At 31.6% G+C, this 13,654-nt stretch overlaps 1 protein-coding gene across 1 annotated transcript in view; it reads right to left on the reverse strand.

Moving 5' to 3' along the window:
- LOC118199827 (uncharacterized) overlaps positions 1-13,654 on the reverse strand; it is a 94,538-nt gene that overhangs the window by 48,504 nt on the left and 32,380 nt on the right. The gene's annotated exons all lie outside the window — the stretch shown is intronic.

The raw sequence follows: 13,654 nt of genomic DNA on the forward strand, positions 1-13,654 counted from the left end.
ATTTGTGGGTTTTAATTATTAGTTAAGCAAATTATAATGGCACGTTTCCATTTAAATGCATATCGCAGTTAATGCATGTTTATATCAAATAAGCAGCGTAGTTATATTTTAATTTGATAATAGGATATTGGCAAAAGTAAACATTTCTCTTTTGTGTAATATTCGGGCTTCCACCATGTGATTAAGCGCTTTTAAATGCAATTTAATACCATTAAAATTAGCTTTAATAGTTAGTTATTGAAAATTGGACTTGGTAGTATGGAAATCTATTACGTATTTGCAGAATTTATTTTTGAGAAATTAAGTTTTCTACTGTTTTTCTATTAAATAATGCGATGCACACCCATTAGCGTGAATTTTGGGTACAACAAAACAACAGAAGACTTCTGATTTATAGTTGAGCAGTGGCAACACTGTTCAAAATAAAACATTTTTATCTCCGACGAGCTAGACCGTTGCCATTCGGCGACATGAAGGACATATATATATCTGAATTTTAATCAACAAACTCAGTTAATTAAAAGAAATGTTTTGCTACTCCCCGACATTAAATGCATGTACCTTCCTCGCACTAGGGTGTTATTATTCAGTAAAGCGTATCAGTATCTTCTAAATTTAAATCTCTCTGATATTCTGGATAAAAAAAATAAATAAACTCAATTTTTAGAATACGTTTTCTAATTATTAATTATCCTTATTTAATATTGAAAATAATTATATATTAAATATTTTTATGAAATGTACTAACTAGATTCATTAAAATTATTACGCATTCATTCCGTTTTATGCTAGTAAATAAAAGGTTACTCATCATGTTGATAAGGATTAGCATTTGTTTAACTAATGCTGCGTCATTCTTAGTTGTAATTAACAAAATCTTTTTTTTAATATTTCTCGTTTCAAATAATATGCTAAATTGTCCTAATATTAATAAATCATCGTTATGTAAAATTTAAGCTGTAACTGTGACAGACAGTATAATGCTTAAGGAAGCCTAGTGCGGGTAACGAAGGGTCCGGGTTCGATTCCAAGAGAAAGCATGGTTGTAACCGTCCTCCTCTTTATAGAAGGCAACAGCGGTCACCTGTTAGGTGCCTCCACAATAAAATAGCCCCCACTTCTGGTGTTAGGAATGGTCAATGCTGAATAGGCAAGTACACGTCAATGAATTTAAAAAAATGCGACTTTTTATTGAAACGTGAAATATATACAAAACAGGATTTAAAAAAAATCTCTTTTCTCTTAGTATATTTGTATCAAAAATATTAAATAAACATTATGCAAAAATAAAATTATTAGCTAAAATGTTAATGAATCTCTTGTTAATATAAAAAAGCTATATAAACATTTTAATGCATTATATTATTCCACGTATTCTAATGAAATAAATAGTAACATACGGCATTAATAAGAGTGCTTTATTATTTCACTTAGACATTAATTTGTACTTCAAAACAGAAAAGGTTAGAAGACATTTATTTCAGTATTATACAAGTATATGTGTAAATAAAAATCGAATTTAACTTATGTATATAACACACTGTAAAATTTTATATCTTGCAGACAATACGTTTAGTCATTTAAAGCTATGTTTTTGTACACTTTTTCAGTACCACAAATTGTACTGGAGGTAATAATTATTACAAGAATATGTGACTGACTCCAAAATTACTTTACAGTGTGTAATTACCAGGAAGTAATTTTATAGCGTGCATAATTGCTTGATCTTTGTTAGTATTACTTACACGAATCTCCGTTTCAGATAACTTTTTGATTAACTTCTGAAACTTATGATCAAACGATATAAAGTGAATACAAACATGTTTCAAGAGTATATCTTTAAGCATTACAAAAACTTTCAATTTGTACACATAAGTTCGGTAGTAACTATTTACATATGTAGTTTGCACAAAATTGTTGGAAGCATTTGCTACAAAATACTTTATCTGTCGTTTCAGAAATCAGAACTAAAACTAATAACAGATTAATAATTAATATATGCATATAATAATAATTTTTGTAATATTGTAGTTTGGCTTCAAGTCTGTTATCCGCATAAGGGTTTTCAATATTTTTTGCAAAAGATTTGGAGTCCATTTCCATTCTTTGTATACGTGGAAAAACGCTAAAGGCAGAAACACAATCACAAATGTTACACTAGATTCTTTATAAGAGAATGAAAAATCATGATTTTTATCGGATGTCCGGAAGTTTTGTTTTCTGTCTGACTTCTCCTTTTCAAATCTTAGCATTTGAAAAAAAAAGAAATAAGAAGAACCATTTATCCTTTTGCCACAATATTTCTGCTTCTACAATTTACAAAAACGTGCATCGAGAATTTGTAATTTTAATTTACCTATTATATTCTAATTTATATGATTGTATATTTTAAGATTAGTGTTATATATTTGTAATTTGTTTTTTACTTATTTTTGACTTGTATTGCTTTATTTGAATATTTATTTATGTTATGCTTTTTTAAGGGGGTTCATATTTATTTATTTCGCATTCTTACTTAAATATGTATTCATGACCATGTAATAACTGTGTTGCTATTTATATGTTTAATGTACTAGCTGTTTTCGAATATATAGTTGTAGTTTTGCAAAGATTAATATTTATTTCCTTGTATTATGATTTTTATACTGTTTTGATTCTTTCTATATTTTTCGTTGTGCCCACGTATCGTGTTTGGTTCATGTATTATGTTGTACAGTACAAAGTCCGTAATCCGGACTCGTTGGGACTTCGGCGATTCCGGATTATAGATCTTCAACTTAAATCTGGTAAGATGGCATGCATAAATTATACAATTAAAAATATGAAACCGTAATTTATGAAATAAAGAACAATTATGATCTAAAGGGTATCAAATTTTACAAAAAAAGCTTAATATTTATTTGTTTATAAACAAAATAAAGTATACTTTATTAAACATTTCTTTCGACGGGCGCATGCGTAATGTATGCGCATATTCAACGCGCATGCGTAAAGTTTGTAGCTTTGAGGTCCGTATTATAGATCATTCCGGATAATGGACGTCCGAATTACAGACTTTGTACTTTAGTGTGTACAACATCTGTAGATGCTACAACGTACGTATTATCTTGTAGTAGATCTACAACATAATGCATGAACATAAACATAGATCTTTCAATTCTGGAAATTTACCAATCAATTACGAGGACACTTCTTATAGAGCTACAGCCAACTTTTACGAATTTTTCGTAATTTTTACGAAAAGGTGTTTGTCTTTACGATTTTACGATCGTAATCCATTTTTTACGATTTTTTTTCCTTTTTCAAGTGTTTTTAGTGATTTTTGTCGAAATTTTAAAATTTTTCGCCAATTCAGCGATTTTCGCCAATTGCATAGTGTTTTACTGCCAACTACCGACTACTTCGAATCCAGTAACCTGCAGTTTCTCCCAACTCGCCGCTTAACCAGCTAATCCAATGCGCTGAACTTGTTTCTCCCACTCTTTACTTTGTGGGCGCCAGATTATTTTTTTCGCGTTCGCTTCAGCAGCAAGGGAATTACTCAGCGAGCGTGGATTGTCGCATTCTTTTTTTTTTTTTTTTTTTTTTTTTTTTTTTTTGCACGTGCTACGAATACGTCGTTGTTACGAAATGAGTTCAAAAAAACCGTATTCTCAACATTTTCGGCCTGCCTACAAAGCCGAATTTCCAACAATTAAAGAATCCTTCAAAGGAAATAACTATGCATTTTGCAACGTGTGAGTGTGTGACTTCATGATAATGGTTATAATTGGAAATCAAACCAGGGAACTTGTAAATTCTTTGAAAGATCATGAGAAAAAAGAATTTTTTCAATGTGTTAGAAAGTACTTTTCCTCAGCCTGTGATTACATTGTAAGGAAGTTTCCTTTGCAAAATGAAGTTCTTTTAAATGCTGAAGGGGCAAATTTGAAACAAATTGAAAATTCATCTTTTGAAAAGATTCAATTTTTTATTGATAAATTTCCATTTTTGTTAACAATTAAAGAAAATGAATGCCATAATGATGCTTTAGATGAACTACAGAACCAATTTTCTGCTGCACATTTGAAGACTTTGCCAGTTTTGGAGAAGATAGACTTGATGTCCTCGTTGGTACCTTAAAAAGGATAAAAAGAGCTGATGGAACACCAAAATATGATAGACTAGGAAGAGTTTTATGTGCTATTCTCGCAACTCCACACAGTAATGCTGAGTGCGAGAGAGCCTTCAGTGTTGTGAAGAAAATCAAAACTATGTTTCGTTCTTTAATTTCACCAAAAACTCTAGAAAACATTTTAATTGCTAAATGTTATGAGGAAATTAATTGTTATGACAGGAAATTTTCCAAAGAATTTTTGGCTAAACCAAAAAAATGCACTCTAAATTCATTGCAATAATTTTTTTGTGTAACATTCAGTTCTTGTTTTATGTTTCCTAATAAATTTTTTAGTTACTACTTAATTGAGATTTACTAATGTAAGTACAAAATTTTCTTTTTTTCTATTTGTATAAGTTGTTATTTTTTTAATATCAAAGCATGATATTAATTCTTCGTGTTCTTCTGAATTTGGGGGAGAAATCTTCTGAATTTTTATCTTTAGAGGTTGGCAGGTATGAAGTTGCTTATTTTGTGGTTTACACTATAAAATGGCTGAATGTGATAAGATTAATTTGAGATTTCTATAGGAACGAAGGGGGGGAGGGAATCATTGATTGACTGCTGTGTAAATAAAGGTTTACTTAGTTGCAATTATAGGTGTCCTGTTTATACAAAGGAAATGCATATTGTCGAACGTAAAGTTCATTCAGATGGGTTTGTCGCAAGAAAGATTCAAATGGTCACCATATAAAGCTTTCCGTTAGAAAGGGAACATTGTTTGAGGAAAGTTTTTGGATGCTGTTTAGAAATTTTGTGTGCCACAGACTGAAGACAGAGAAATTTCTAAATAAGGTAGGTGGCTATTTTCTTTGTGTAGTGCGTAGTGCTTTTTTTTTTTTTGTTATTTCATTGTTTGATTTAAAACGCAGTTTATTGAGATTATATATTTTTTGGTGCGCAATGCTGAATTTGTGCAATTCTGTGACGTTTTCTTAAGTGAAAATAGGTCGATGTGCACATGGATATCGAGTTTATGCATTTCTTTGACTTGTTATTTTGGCTTTGTTTAGCGGCGATTTTTGGCTCGAAAATCGCCGCTAAACAAAGTTAAAATAACAAATCAAAGAATTGTATAAACTCTGTGTCCGTGTACCGCCAGGAATCGCCAAGTTCGCCAAGGGAGCACCGTCAAATATAGTTTTAGCACAGTTTTAATATCTTCTAGGAATTGGTAAATTTTTTCGTCCGGATATTGAGATTGCTGCAAACGGAAACGCTTATCATACTGTAGGGCCATATACTGTCTCAGACTTTGATCATTGCATTTATTAATAATTGTGTTTTTTTAATTTTGTTTTCATTTTCCAACTGATTTGTTGTATTGAATTTATCCTTTTTAGCCACAAATTCACCTGTAATGGAAATATGTAAACAAGCTTTTGTGTAGATTCTTGAGGAAATTATTTAACACTTGAAAATTTCTTTTAAACATATTTTTTTCGCAAGCTTACTGTAAACGATTAACCATTCATGACCTGTAAAATAAGTATTCACAAATTGTAAATTCATTAACATATTCAGATATAAAAACAAAGTGACTTAATTACCTTTGCTGTGATTTCTTGTCTCCAGGAAACATGCTTTCAACATTGCTTCTGTATTTTTATACTGTTTAGCTGTATCGGTACAAACATATTGAAACATATCGAAGTTTCCGAATGTACATGATGTTTTATATATGGCCATATGTCTCGCTTGCTTTTCCCATTAAAAAACAGCCCTTCATTGTCTTCTCGACAATATACTGTCAAGAACTGCCTATCATACTGCCTGTCATACTGCCTGAACTGCCTATTGTCATAACTGCTTAAAACAGTTATTGTCATGTTTTTGGTAACCTGCCCTCTGTTATACTTACGCTTGGTAACAAATGTCTCATCAACTAAAATGGTGTTACCTGTAAGGCAAATACCAGGTAAAACATATTATCACAATTATGCAATAAAATGGCGTCTGCCAGGCATGCGAGCTGTTTTCATAATCTTCACATGTGTACCATGAGTATAAGCCAGTTTCCCTCAAAAAATCTTTGCAATGGCATTCTTCCTTTTAGACAGATAACCCTTTTAACTTAGATATGTTACAATGTCCTGACGTAACCTAACTTGCAGCTTTCGTCCACACGAATTCTGCTGCATAACTAGGCAAGCAACTTTCCCCCAACCAATTCCCAACTGAATTACAGCTTAAACAGTCGATAACACTACATTTCCATTATACGATTTCTATCATCTGCAATTTAAAGCATTGAAACTGGAATACACTCTTCTGCAAACTGAAAATTAAATAAAAAATTTTATTAGATTTTAACAATTTGCATCTTTTTAGAACTATTATTTCGGAACATCTGCAGTTATCTAAAGAAAGCATCTGTGCAGCGTATTGTTAGCGGTGTATCTGTAAGTATTGCTAATACATAAGTACTCTGAAATATAACTAATTATTATTATTTACAATATAGCAATGCAATAAGTGGCTATCTGCATAAAAAAAGAGGTGCCTTCATAGAGTACTTTTTAGGGAAAACTTACTTGTATTTTCATGTTACACATGGGGAAAACTGCGAATACTCTTGCGAGGGAAGCCAGCCTGTTTGCTAGGATCTTAATTACGGTTAAACTACGAGTATTCAGTCATTTTATCACTTGACTTCTACGGGGCTTAATATATAAGGTAAATGCATATCTCATTAAAAATTGAATAATATAAAAGGATCAGTTAGTTTGTGAGCCAAAATAAATACAGAAAAGATTAAGAATCCTTCACCTGCGCCACCAGGTTGTGTACTGTGATGCGATACGAATACTTCGCATATTAGGACATAAAGTAGCATATTGTTTCATAACGTATTTCTGGAAAATTCTGCTCCTTCCTCCATAACATAAAATTCATCTTAATAAAAGTGAAATTCATCTCCAGTACAAAGAGGAATATGAAGACCATGCCCTCATTGACTGATACATTCGTCCTCTCAAAAAATGTGCCTACAACGGGGTTAACCATTCCTTGACACTTGCCTCTATTCCTGTTGCATCAAATCCATCGCCATCCAAGTTTGGCTTCTTTCCAGTAACTGACATTTATTTTATCACCACATTTTGGGCAAGATGGGGCATTTTTTTTTTGGGGGGGGGGGAAGCAAGCCAGCTTCAGTTGCTAGAATAATTGCATTTTCTTCATCATTTATCAATGACATTCCTGTTATCATGTTTAAATACTTCAATTTCTGCATTAAAGGTGAAGTAACCATAGCAAAGAAAACGTTTAACCTAACAAAATGAAATTAGATAAATTAAATAAAATATTAAAATAAATGTATTATTTTTAAATTAAAAATTATTTTAAGCTAAAAATATATCAAAATAAAACACAGATAACGTACAGAAATAAAGGTTTAATAGTAGACAGAAGAAAATGTAGAAATAAATGTTAATAACTTTTTAAATATGAAGAAATTACAAATATTCCTAAGTTAAAGACATAAAAATTTTAGTATAAATGAAAAATAGTAATTCCAATATGCAAATATCAATACAGAGAAATAGATAAAAATTTAATTGAAAAAATACTTGCTTTGGCAGATGATTCCTTTTGAAGTGTCACACACAGAGCACTGAACCAAAATAATTGTAGGTTCAGAGTTCAGAGGTTCATGGGGTTTTGCGGCTCACTACTAGGTTGAACTGAATGTGACTCCTCAACTAACCCTAAACCATAAACCGTGACAATATTACAATACATTATTCCTTCTAGTTGTTAAATTGTTCAAAAGCTCCCCCTGAAAGTTTCAATATGTATTTGGAAACATACATTTGCTTTGGAGCTTGCCTTTGCTCTTACAGATCTTGTATATAGTATAAAATTATTTGTGAAGCCTACACTTGGCATGACTTCGCCTGTTGTAAAAGTACATGTAAATATATTTTATGTGTGCATTTTCTTCACAAGCGCTGTCTATTTAAAATATTCTGTTAATAAATTTTCAAAAATATGGTGTTTGTGAATTTTAATTTTTTGTGAAAAATGTTTGGTTCTGCATTGAGTATTTTATTAATTTTCGTTTACACAGTAACGCAGAAAACATTACGTATACTCTTTCGTAAACTACGGTACCTAAATAAAGCTTTGAGTTAATTTTAACATCTGCATTTTACTTAGAAAATGCAGACGGCTTTTTTAAATTTTTTTCCCTGGTCGTTACCTACTCGAAAGCTTCTCCGACCGTATTTGCCTAACCTAACCAAACCCCGTGCTTGTGACAAGTATTAAAAACCACTGGCGACTACAACAGCATTTAGAATTTCGAAAATATTAAAAACTTTTGTATGCGCAAAAAATGCCGCCGTCTCATAATGTTAAGCCGAACAAAATTTCAATAATTAAAAATAAGCAAAAAAAATTTAATATTAATTGAGGTTTATTGAAAGAGGAATCTAATTTAAGCAATTATGCATCAAAATGCGAAACATATCCTAAAGTATGCTTTCAGAAATACAGGCTTGTGGTAATTTAGTTTGATTAAGTAACAAGTTGTCCTAAAAACTAATTTTAGAATAAAGACCTGAGACTACATACTTTGGTTAACAAACCCCTTGCTGTAAAATCTAATTTAGGATACAGGCTTGACAATTTACATTAGTCGACTAACAAGTTGTTCTAAATTAACTATAAAATACAGTTTTTTGGCAGTTTAGTTTGGTTAGCTAACAAATTGTTCTAAAAATTAATTTTAGAATATACAGGATAGTGACAATTTACGTTGGTAAGCTAACAACCGAATCATAATTATTGGAAAAGAATCATAATTATTGGAGAAGAATCATGATTGTTGGAGAAGAATCATGGTTAATGGAAAAAAATCATGATTATTGGAAAAGTCACACAATATGCGCAGCATTTACATAAATGCTGCGAACCATCTTTGTACCTATAAAATACGAAATGTAAATCCAGTGCAGTATTATTTTATAATATTGCGTCTGTGCAATATATAGTACATTGCATGTATAAAATGTAAATCCAGTGCAGTGTTATAGTGCAATATTTAACCGGCGCAGTATATGATTCTTTGTACATATAAAATACGAAATGTGAATCCATTGCAGTGTTATGGAGCAATATTGCGCCTATGTTGTATATGGTACTTTGCATAAGGGATGATGACCTCCGTGTTTCACCTGATGGTACTTTGCATATGCAAAATGTACATTTAATGTAGTATTACACTGTCATTTTGCGCCTATATATTATATGGTGCTTTGCATATACAAAATGTGAATCTAGTGCAGTATTACGGTGAAATATTGCGCCTATATACGCATATACATATACAAAATGTCAATCTAGGGCAGCATTATGATGTAATATTTTATCAATGCAGTATATGGTAATTTGTACATATAAAATACAAAATGTGAATCCAGTGCAGTGTTATTGTGCAATATTTCACCGGCGCAGTATATGATACTTTGTACATATAAAATAAGAAATGTGAATCCAGTTCAGTGTTATAATGTAATACTGCATCATTGCAGTATATGGTACCTTGCATATATAAAATAGAAAATGTGATTCCAGCACACCGCAAAAGTAATACTAATAATAGCCGGAAATGAAGCAGAAAGAACTATAACAGAAGATAAATCTGTGTTTTAGTTGCACTTTCCGAATACAAAGATCAAAATCTAATAATTAAATACAAAACAGAGGCTGCAATCTAACAACTGTGAATCTAATTCAAGCCTTTACAATGGGCAAAAAACGAAAGCAAAAAGTGTTCTTCAAGTCTCGAACTGAAACGTGAGCAACATAAAAATCCATTTTAGCGGATCTGATTATGATGCTATTAAGTCAATTAACATATTTCTTTTTAAAAATAACTTCCAGTTCTTTAAAGCAATCCGAGCTCTTATAAAACTACTCATCACGGCTTTGCTTTTCTCCAAATTAAGTGCATAAATATATAAATAGGAAAAATTCCTTAATAATTGAATTAATGAAAGTGATGTAATTACAGTTACCGAATTAGCTCTTATTTTGTTAACCTTCGCATGGTGAATTAATTAAACCTCCGTCCGGCTATATGCTACTATGCTTTGAATATCATAATCAATAATTATAATTCCCACATTTTCTTAAATAATAAATGCGTTTTCTATCCGACGAAAGATTATTCATGCTTTTAATACATTAGATAATGAAGTTGCACAGTGAAATGCTACTCATTTATTTTTACGTCAAGAATTTTATATAAAATAAGAAATGTGACACTAAGTGAAATTAATATTGTATTGATATTTAGACTTACATTCTGAAAAATGGAAATTAGTGTTGGGAAGTGTGTACTCTAAATGACTTATTCTGACACACAGTTGTTGCCATGTCTTGATCAGATTTTAAATCTACATATACCTTGGCTGTTTGACTAATATTTTAGAACTAATGAAATAAGGAAATTTTTCAATTTTAAAATGTATCAATATTCTAATTTTCTCATCTAGGCACATCGTTTATCAAAACAGAAGAGTAACATTTGTACTGTAATATATAATTACCAGAGCCACAACCTTTTGTTTTTTGTAGATTTAGTCAAGATCACAATCAATTTCGAAGGTAAACAGGTACGGATCCCTTTTCATAGGCAGCAAAAAAAAATCTGCAAGATTGGTTCTTGCAGATTTTATTGCCCATTATTGACATTTATTGCCCAGCTTTGCAGATTTCTTTGCTCCTGATGAAGAGAGCCCTGTACATGTTACTCTCGAAATCCATTGAGATCTTGACTAAATCTACGCCAGATGCAAAATTGTTGCTTTGCATTGTTTGTAATATTAGAAATATTAAATTCGTTTCAGCTACGCTGATGTTTAATTAGCAATGCATAAATGTTAACTTAAGGATTTTCCGCAGACATTTTTTGATGCGGTGTGAATAATATTCAGTTTTTCAAAATTCCTTACACAATAAATCTCTATCTTTAATATCAAGTATTGAAGAATCTGCATATTGCATATCTGTAGTATCCTCGCATTGGGAAATACGATGGCACCTACAGCCACCAAGTTTTGAACACGATTACTTCTCCACCCGAACAGGTGCCTTTCGAAGCCCAAATTTTGAATTTCGAATTTGTTTTTTGTTATTTCATATTCTGCACATATTTAGCGAACTTTCGGTTAATACACTCTGCGGTTTGAAAGCGAGTAGTGGCAACACTGTTCGCAATAAGGTATCCAACCCGCCACACTGTGGCCATTAGGCAAAATGTAATATATTAGTCTTTCAATTTTAATGAACAAACTCAACTGCTGAATAACAATGTGTTGTCCCTGCTGGAAATAATATTCTTTCATCTTACACGCGCCAGCCTTTTGCCACTAGGTAAAGCGTAAGGTATTCAACTTTGAAACTTAATCTGTCTGCTATTCAGCAATAGGCAAGCAAAAAAACGCAGCCCTTAAGAAAATGCTCTTCTGCTCTTTGATTAGATTGGTTTTAATAAAAACGCATTTAACAGATCTTGATTAAAAATACAATAAAAATTTTTTTATGAAAAGGAACTAAACGAACTCACTGATATCGTTACATGATTTTTATTTTTACGTGATGTCACTATTTTAGTTTTTTTTTTAATTCCTTGAGAATAGTTTTAAAGAAATTTTCAGTAAAATAACGTGAAACAAGAAGTTTCTGTCTCAAATAGTTGGTATATTGATTAAATGTTGTCTTAGTGGAGCGAAACTTGATTATGTGTACGCAGTTTTACAAGACTTGCGCAGTCCATCCATTAAACCTTCATTACATATGAATGTTGCGCCTCACAGAGTAAAGACAAATAAAACATTTCGAAACATCTAAATAGTTCTCTCCGATGTTAGTGAAAGGGGAAAAGGAACCGGAAGCTCTTAGATATGGCACTTCTCAAAATGTTATACGGAAAAATCAGGAACTTGCCAAATATTCGTAAGTTATTTGGTTATATTTGTTAACTTGTAATATTTATAAAATACCAATGTTCTATTTTTAATTATTTGTTCTTAGTAAAAGCAAACGCAGCCCTTAAGAAAATGCTCTTCTGCTCTTTGATTAGATTGGTTTTAATAAAAACGCATTTAACAGATCTTGATTAAAAATACAATAAAAATTTTTTTATGAAAAGGAACTAAACGAACTCACTGATATCGTTACATGATTTTTATTTTTACGTGATGTCACTATTTTAGTTTTTTTTTTTTTTTTTTTTTTTTTTTTTTTTTAATTCCTTGAGAATAGTTTTAAAGAAATTTTCAGTAAAATAACGTGAAACAAGAAGTTTCTGTCTCAAATAGTTGGTATATTGATTAAATGTTGTCTTAGTGGAGCGAAACTTGATTATGTGTATGCAGTTTTACAAGACTTGCGCAGTCCATCCATTAAACCTTCATTACATATGAATGTTGCGCCTCGCAGAGTAAAGACAAATAAAACATTTCGAAACATCTAAATAGTTCTCTCCGATGTTAGTGAAAGGGAAAAAGGAACCGGAAGCTCTCAGATATGGCACTTCTCAAAATGTTATACGGAAAAATCAGGAACTTGCCAAATATTCGTAAGTTATTTGGTTATATTTGTTAACTTGTAATATTTATAAAATACCAATGTTCTATTTTTAATTATTTGTTCTTAGTAAAAGCAATTTCTTGCATCCAAAATCTTTAATCTCCAGATTCTATATGAATAATTTGCAAATAATTTTATGATGTTTCTGGATAATTAACCATATATTTATTACATCCCACCAACGTACACTACATAGGGAAGGATTCGTTTGGTTAAGTTCAATACTGCAAAGCACACTCGAGCTTATGTCTAAGGGAAGCGATACCTCCGCGGAGGGCTTCCTAAGGGAAATTGACTCGTTTACACGTTATGCATTGGGAGAACCACGAAGAGGCCCACGCAGCCAGCTAGTTCGCCGGGAAAAGAACTGAGGTCGGAACTATCAGTATTCAGCGTTTTTACCGCTCGGCCGCTGGAGGGCCCTTATTCGATAGTGAAGCAAATTTTCTTATACCAAACTGGAGGAGTTCTGAGCCTGTCCGGAGCCATGATGGTTGTGTGTTTTGTGAGCTTTTAATTTTTATGAAATACTTTGGTAAAAAAGACCGCGTGAGTGGATTTTTGTGTTGAAATGTATTCTTTTATATGCTCCAGTGCTGATTTATTAAGAAGTGTATTGTGAATTTTGAGTTGCCTTGTTTGCTGGAGCCACTAAGCCTAGGCCGAAAGGTATGTTTACATTTGGCGTTGACAGTCTATAGTCCTTGAAATTAAACTGAGGTGTTGAAAACTCATGCCTTAGTGTCTTTTGTGCTTTTAATTTGAATATTAAGAGCATTTACTGGCTCGGTTTAAAAACATTTTTAATTGTTTAATTTTTGTCAAGTTCATTAACTTTGTATCCGCGCATGAAGGGATTATGTGACAGTTTTAGGGAATTTTTAGTGTTTTAAGGCG

This window comes from Stegodyphus dumicola, chromosome 11, assembly GCF_044657685.1.
Source record: "Stegodyphus dumicola isolate Sdum_Otavi_A_Nest chromosome 11, ASM4465768v1".
Lineage (NCBI taxonomy): Eukaryota > Metazoa > Arthropoda > Arachnida > Araneae > Eresidae > Stegodyphus > Stegodyphus dumicola.